Raw genomic sequence first — 7,926 nt, forward strand, 5'->3', positions numbered from 1 at the left:
GGATATATATATACTGAACTCTATATACGGGTCCTGTACGGGATATATATACACTGAACTCTATATACAGGTCCTGTACGGGATATATATATACTGAACTCTATATACGGGTCCTGTACGGGATATATATACACTGAACTCTATATACAGGTCCTGTACGGGATATATATACACTGAACTCTATATACGGGTCCTGTACGGGATATATATATACACTGAACTCTATATACAGGTCCTGTACGGGATATATACACTGAACTCTATATACAGGTCCTGTATGGGATATATACACTGAACTCTATATACAGGTCCTGTACGGGATATAGATATATATACACTGAACTCTATATACAGGTCCTGTATGGGATATATATATATACACTGAACTCTATACACAGGTCCTGTACGGGATATATATACACTGAACTCTATATACAGGTCCTGTACGGGATATATATACACTGAACTCTATATACAGGTCCTGTACGGGATATATATACTGAACTCTATATACAGGTCCTGTACGGGATATATATACTGAACTCTATATACGGGTCCTGTACGGGATATATATACACTGAACTCTATATACGGGTCCTGTACGGGATATATATATACTGAACTCTATATACAGGTCCTGTACGGGATATAGATATATATACACTGAACTCTATATACGGGTCCTGTACGGGGTGTATATGTATGTATACACATCTCAGGGGCCCTATATGAGGTGTCATTACCTGGCTATCCCCCGGTAACGGTGTCTCTCAGACCCCTGAGCCCAGTATTACCTTCTCGGTGTCCCCGGGAGGCCCCTGTGTCCGGTGTACGGCGGGGTGTCGGCGGATGTTCCCCCTTCAGCTCCTCCGGTGTGTCTCCCGCCGGCGCCGCCGCCTCCTCCTCCTCCACACACACCGAGAGAGAAGCAACGCGAGATGATGACGTCAATACCGCCGCGCCCCGCCTCCTCCGACTCCACCCCCCTTCTCCGCCTTCTACAGCTGCGCGCTCTCGCCTCTGCCTGGCAACCATCCCCTGCGCGAGCTCGTGGCGGGAAAAAGAGAGAGGAAGGAGGCCAGTGCACGTGACATGAGCGTCATCATCCTGTCGGGGCTTTATGTAACGTGCGCCCCGAAACAGATTCTGGCTGCAGAATGGAGCTCCATCTTCTACAGGAAACATGTGACCTCCACTAACCCTTTTTTAATTTCTAGTGAACTTTATTGTAACAGACAAGCCAAGTGGAGCTCCACCCGATAGGAAACGTGACCTCTATCTCCAGCCAGACCCTCTCTCGAGATGAGGCCTAGGTTGTTTATGTTAAAGTTCATTAATGAAAAAAAAAATGTAGTGGAGGTCACCTGTTTATTTTCCGAGTGGAGCTCCAGTCTGCAGCCGTAGATTGTTACAATAAAGTTAGCTAAAACAAAAAGTGGAGTGGAGGTGACATGTTTCCTGTCCAGAATGGAGCTCCAGTCTGCAGCCAGAGCCTTCTGTGAGGGATCGCCCCTGCGTACTTCCGGTGTGATAAAGAGGACCTATCACCGAGAAATACCACTCAACCAATAAATACTGTACCCCAACTGCCATTGTACCCCAACTGCCACTGTACCCCAACTGCCATTGTACCCCAACTGCCACTGTACCCCAACCAATGACTACCACTGTACCCTAACTACCACTGTACCCCAACCAATGACTACCACTGTACCCCAACTACCACTGTACCCCAACTGACTACCACTGTGCCCCAACTGCCACAGTACCCCAACCAATGACTACCACTGTACCCCAACTAATGACTACCACTGTACCCCAACCAATGACTACCACCGTACCCCAACTACCACTGTACCCCAACAGACTACCACTGTACCCCAACCAATGACTACCACTGTACCCCAACTAATGACTACTACTGTACCCCAACTACCACTGAACCCCAACTAATGACTACCACTGTACCCCAACTACCACTGTACCCCAACTAATGACTACCACTGTACCCCAACTACCACTCTACCCCAACCAATGACTACCACTGTACCCCAACTACCACTGTACCCCAACCAATGACTACCACCGTACCCCAACTACCACTGTACCCCAACAGACTACCACTGTACCCCAACTACCACTGTACCCCAACAGACTACCACTGTACCCCAACTACCACTGTACCCCAACCAATGACTACCACTGTACCCCAACTAATGACTACCACTGTACCCCAACTACCACTGTACCCCAACCAATGACTACCACTGTACCCCAACTACCACTGTACCCCAACCAATGACTACCACCGTACCCCAACTACCACTGTACCCCAACTACCACTGTACCCCAACAGACTACCACTGTACCCCAACTACCACTGTAACCCAACCAATGACTACCACCGTACCCCAACTAATGACTACTACTGTACCCCAACTACCACTGAACCCCAACTAATGACTACCACTGTACCCCAACTACCACTGTACCCCAACTAATGACTACCACTGTGCCCCAACTGCAGCAGGGCTAAAATGTAAAAGAAACCCCACCTGCCTGGGGCCTGGAACTGCATGTCCCGGGCGTCGGGCAATACGATATGCGCATTCCTGAACTGTAAAAAAAAAAATAACCAGTTGTAAAAAATAATTTTTAAAAATTGTACAAAAAATATATAAATAACTTTAAAAAAAACTGTAACAAAATTATTTAGAAAAATAAAAAAAAAAGATTGTAAAAAATAAGCTTAAAACGTAAAAAAATATATAAATAAATAACTTTTAAAAAAACTGTAAAAAATTATTTAGAAAAATAACAAAATTATAAAAAAAATGAGTTTCAAAAATTGTAAGAAATATATAAATAAATACATTTAAAAAAACTGTAAAAAAAATTATTTAGAAAAATACAAAAATAAAAAATTATAAAAGAGTTTCAAAAATTGAAAAAAAAATATATAAATAACTTTAAAAAAAACTAACAAAATTATTTTGAAAAATTAAAAAAAATTTAAAAAATAAGCTTAAAACATTGTAACAAAATATATAAATAAATAAATTTAAAAAAAAACTAAAAAAAATTATTTAGAAAAATACAAAAATAAAAAAGTATTTAAAAAAAATGAGTTTCAAAAATTGTAAAAATATATAAATAAATAACTTAAAAAAAACTGTAAAATAAATTTTTTAGAAAAATACAAAAATAAAAAATTATAAAAAACGAGTTTCAAAAATTGTAAAAAAATATAAATAAATACACTGAAAAAAAACTGTAAAAAAATTATTTAGAAAAATATAAAAATAAAAAAATATAAAAAAAATGAGTTTCAAAAATTGTAAAAAAATAAATAAATAAATAACTTAAAAAAACTGTAAAAAAAATTATTTAGAAAAATACAAAAATAAAAAATTATAAAAATGAGCTTCAAAAATTGTACAAATTTTTTTTTTTTTTTTTTTTTTTTAAATGAAGGACTCATTCATATGTGTTTATACAGTGTGAATGAGCGTTTTGTTTGTGCGGCGGGAGCTGTCTGTTACTCTATGAGGATGCAGCGGCTGCATGAACACAGCCGCAGGTCCTAATTTGAGTTTATGGTGCGAACAGGCACATAGGGAATCATTTTTTTCCATGGATCCCAGCGTGGAACCTTCATCGATTGGCGCAGTACATGGCGTGAATGAGCCCTAAGTGCTATCACTGGCTGCGATGGGTAACCGCGTGTCGTGGCACCCGCATAGACCGTCCTGTAGTAAACGTGACAGCATTCGCTGTGTGTGCGTGGATGAAGTTCAATCCCTGAGTCAGCGGTGAGTCAGTGTACACAGGTACCGGGTGCAGATAATGGGAGGCGGGGAGATCACATTGTAGCGCAGAGGTGACTGCCATTTATTGAAGCGGAGATTAATGATGACTCAGACCTGTGAGCTGCATTCATACAATGACGGTACAAACAGCGGCAGCACATAATGATTCCTTACCGCCGGTGTTCACTGCCACAAATCAGCAGCAAAAAAAAAAAAGGAGAATTTTTGATCTGCTGGTCTTTTGTATTTAACCCCTCGCCTCCCCCCTTCCTGCCCAGGACAATTTTCAGCTTTTTTTTTTGCACTTTGAGTGACAATTGCGCGGTCGTGCAACACTGCATCCATATGACATTTTGTATCATTTTTTTTCACACAAATAGAGCTTTCTTTGGGTGGTATGTACTCGCTGCTGGGGGTTTATTTTGTGCGCTATAAACAAAAAAAGAGCAAAACATTTGAAAAAATTTTTTTTTTTTCCTTTGTTTCTGTTATAATGTTTTGCAAACAGATAATTATTCTCTTTCACTGATGTCCGTTGATGAGGCTGCACAGATAGGCAGCACTGATGGGCACTGATGAAGTGGCATGGATAGCAGCACTGATGAAGTGGCACAGATAGGGCACTGATGAAGTGGCACGGATAGCAGCACTGATGGGCACTGATGAAGCAGCAAGGATAGGCAGCACTGATGGGCACTGATAGGCTGTACTGATGAGGTGGCACTGGTGGGCATTGATGAGGAGGCAATGATGATGCTGCACTGATATGCAGTAATGATGGGCACTGATAGGTGGCACTGCTGGGCGGCACTGCTGGGCACTGCTGGGTGGTACTGCTGGGCGGCACTGCTGGGCACTGGTGGGTGGCACTGCTGGGCACTGAAGATCAGAGCAGATCATTTGCCAGTTGTCCTCAGTACATTCCTCGCACTGTGACAGCTGTGAGGAAAGTGCTGCCGATAACCGGCAACTGTATTTACATTGTGATCTGCTGTGTCATTGGACACGGCTGATCACGTGGTAAAAGGGTGCTGTGATTGGCCTTGATTTTACCATGTCGTGATCAGCTGTGGTGCACGCCACTGGGGGTGCATTCTGGGAGGACGTCATATGACACCCTCCAAGAAATGGACAACTGCGCTGTACCCGTCATTTATTATAGTGCGGTTGTAAAGCAGTTAAAGTGTCACTAAACCCCCAACAGTACAATCAGTCTGTAGATGCAGGAAAGTGTGCTTGTTATACTCAGTGTGGGACCGGGGTCCGGGGAGAGCGGATATAGTGAATGCGGGGTCCGGGGAGAGCGGATATAGTGAATGCGGGGTCCGGGGAGAGCGGATATAGTGAATGCAGGGTCCGGGGAGACCAGATATAGTGAATGCAGGGTCTGGGGAGACCAGATATAGTGAATGCAGGGTCCGGGGAGACCAGATATAGTGAATGCAGGGTCCGGGGAGAGCGGATATAGTGAATGTGGGGTCCGGGGAGAGCGGATATAGTGAATGTGGGGTCCGGGGAGACCAGATATAGTGAATGCGGGGTCCGGGGAGAGCGGATATAGTGAATGCAGGGTCCGGGGAGACCAGATATAGTGAATGCGGGGTCCGGGGAGACCAGATATAGTGAATGCAGGGTCCGGGGAGAGCGGATATAGTGAATGTGGGGTCCGGGGAGAGCGGATATAGTGAATGTGGGGTCCGGGGAGAGCGGATATAGTGAATGCGGGGTCCGGGGAGAGCGGATATAGTGAATGTGGGGTCCGGGGAGAACAGATATAGTGAATGCAGGGTCCGGGGAGAGTGGATATAGTGAATGCGGGGTCCGGGGAGACCAGATATAGTGAATGCAGGGTCCGGGGAGAGCGGATATAGTGAATGCGGGGTCCGGGGAGAGCGGATATAGTGAATGTGGGGTCCGGGGAGAGCAGATATAGTGAATGCGGGGTCCGGGGAGACCAGATATAGTGAATGCAGGGTCCGGGGAGACCGGATATAGTGAATGCGGGGTCCAGGGAGAGCGGATATAGTGAATGCGGGGTCCGGGGAGAGCAGATATAGTGAATGCAGGGTCCAGGGAGAGCGGATATAGTGAATGCAGGGTCCGGGGAGACCAGATATAGTGAATGCGGGGTCCGGGGATACCAGATATAGTGAATGCGGGGTCCGGGGAGACCGGATATAGTGGATGCGGGGTCCGGGGATACCAGATATAGTGAATGCGGGGTCCGGGGAGAGCGGATGTAGTAAATGCGGGGTCCGGGGAGAGCGGATATAGTGAATGCGGGGTCCGGGGAGAGCGGATATAGTGAATGCGGGGTCCGGGGAGAGCGGATATAGTGAATGCGGGGTCCGGGGAGAGCGGATATAGTGAATGTGGGGTCCGGGGAGACCAGATATAGTGAATGCAGGGTCCGGGGAGAGCGGATATAGTGAATGCAGGGTCCGGGGAGAGCGGGTATAGTGAATGCAGGGTCCGGAGTTTACTAACACTTTAATCACTTGTCTAGCAGGGCAGTTTTTTGTCACACATTTTTGCTAGAAAGCACTGCAAACCCCCAAAAAGTACATATTTTCTGAAAGCAGAGGCCCTGAAGAATAAAAAGGTGTCAGTTGCAATTCTTTATGTTACACGATATTTGTGCCGTTATTCATCAAGCACATATTTTGAGGAGAAAACACCCTGAAATGAATATTAGTGCACAAAACACAATATTATACAAACAACTGGGTTGTGTTGAGTAAATAGATACCAAACATATCGAGCGGGGGCGGACTGACAACTCATGGGGCCCCCGGGCAATAGGGGATCATGGGGCCCCTGCAGTGGCGAACTGACAACTCATGGAGCCCCCGGGCAATAGGGAATCATGGGGCCCCTGCAGGGGCGAACTGACAACTCATGGGGCCCCCGGGCAATAGGGGATCATGGGGCCCTTGTCCTTGCCCAAACTCAAAAAAGCCTATAAAAAAGGTACCAGGGGCATCTCATGGGGGGCCCCCTACTGACCCCTGGCCCTTGGGCAGTGCCCAAGTTTCCAAATGGTCAGTCCGCCCTGATATCGAGTCTCAAAGGATAAGTTCCCCTTTTTACAACAAAGAATAAATGTTTTGCAGGTAAAAAGTGCATTTATTATTTTTTGTTTCTGGAGCCTCTAAAGCGGGGGGTCAGCAACCAGTAGATCACGGGCAGGTGACTGGTAGATCGCGATTTGGACTTGCTGACCCGCCATCCCAGAGCATCAAACAAAGTGCAGTGCAGAGGGACTACTTGGTAAGTTGGATCTGTAGTAAGGAGCAAGAGCCGCATAATCCGATGTCTCCTCTGTGGTGCCGGCTCCTGTCCCATGCCGAGTGACACCAACTGCACTCCACCTCTTATCCCGACTATCGGTCTCCAGAGTGGTGCCAGTAGAAGGAAAGAAGAGATCTTCAGGTCAGTGTGAAGCAATACACTGGGCATAATAGTATAGGGCTGCTTTCACATTGGTGTGCTGCGGTCTACCCACACAGTGGGTGCAGTGTACCTGCGGTTTTTCCTGCACCACAGACTTCTATTAGATCCTACAGGTTTGAATGCAGGAGTTTTTATTTGCTTTCACCTGCAGGATATAATGGAAGTCTATGGCGAAGCGCAGCTAACCAAGGAAAGTCGCAGATCCACTGTGCTGCACCTGCGCACATGAAAGCCTGTGATTGGCCAGCAATTCGAGAAGCAGCAGACAGATGAGCTCACCTCTGTCACTCTACTCTTTCCTCCTATCAGCATGCTTCTAGCAGGGCAGCACAACTGTTTGGCGCTTTGTGCTGCTTCTACCCTCCCAGTCTGAGCTCTGCTGTACAGGAACTGCAAAAGGCTGATACCAGGTACATTCATTGCAGTAGGGAAAAAAAAAAACATTTATTGATGCATTTGTCATTTATGTCTGCCTTGAGTTAAAATTTTCACGATTCATTTTTCTTTATTGTCCATGACAATGTGTGCTTAACGTGTTCTATTCATTCTCTTCCATAAAAATCTCCATTGAAAAAAAAAATCATAAAATTTACCCTCCAGCTCTGCATGGACAGTTTGAGCTCAACTCCAGTCCAGCATTGCCAAATGTTTTGTTTTTATTAGT

At 45.4% G+C, this 7,926-nt stretch overlaps 1 protein-coding gene across 2 annotated transcripts in view; it reads right to left on the reverse strand.

Moving 5' to 3' along the window:
- Nucleotides 1-951, reverse strand: part of PPP4C (protein phosphatase 4 catalytic subunit) — a 49,738-nt gene extending 48,787 nt beyond the window's left edge. The window contains exon 1 of one of the 2 annotated variants that reach the window (XM_089663212.1): nucleotides 795-951. The gene's annotated coding sequence lies outside the window, so the exon portion shown is untranslated. The remainder of the gene's footprint in view (nucleotides 1-794) is intronic. The other variant, XM_089663213.1, reaches the window with a different exon arrangement.
- Nucleotides 952-7,926: the final 6,975 nt, after the last annotated feature.

Source organism: Staurois parvus, unplaced genomic scaffold (assembly GCF_062004578.1).
Source record: "Staurois parvus isolate SC_StPar_1 unplaced genomic scaffold, SC_StPar_1.0 ptg001640l, whole genome shotgun sequence".
NCBI lineage: Eukaryota > Metazoa > Chordata > Amphibia > Anura > Ranidae > Staurois > Staurois parvus.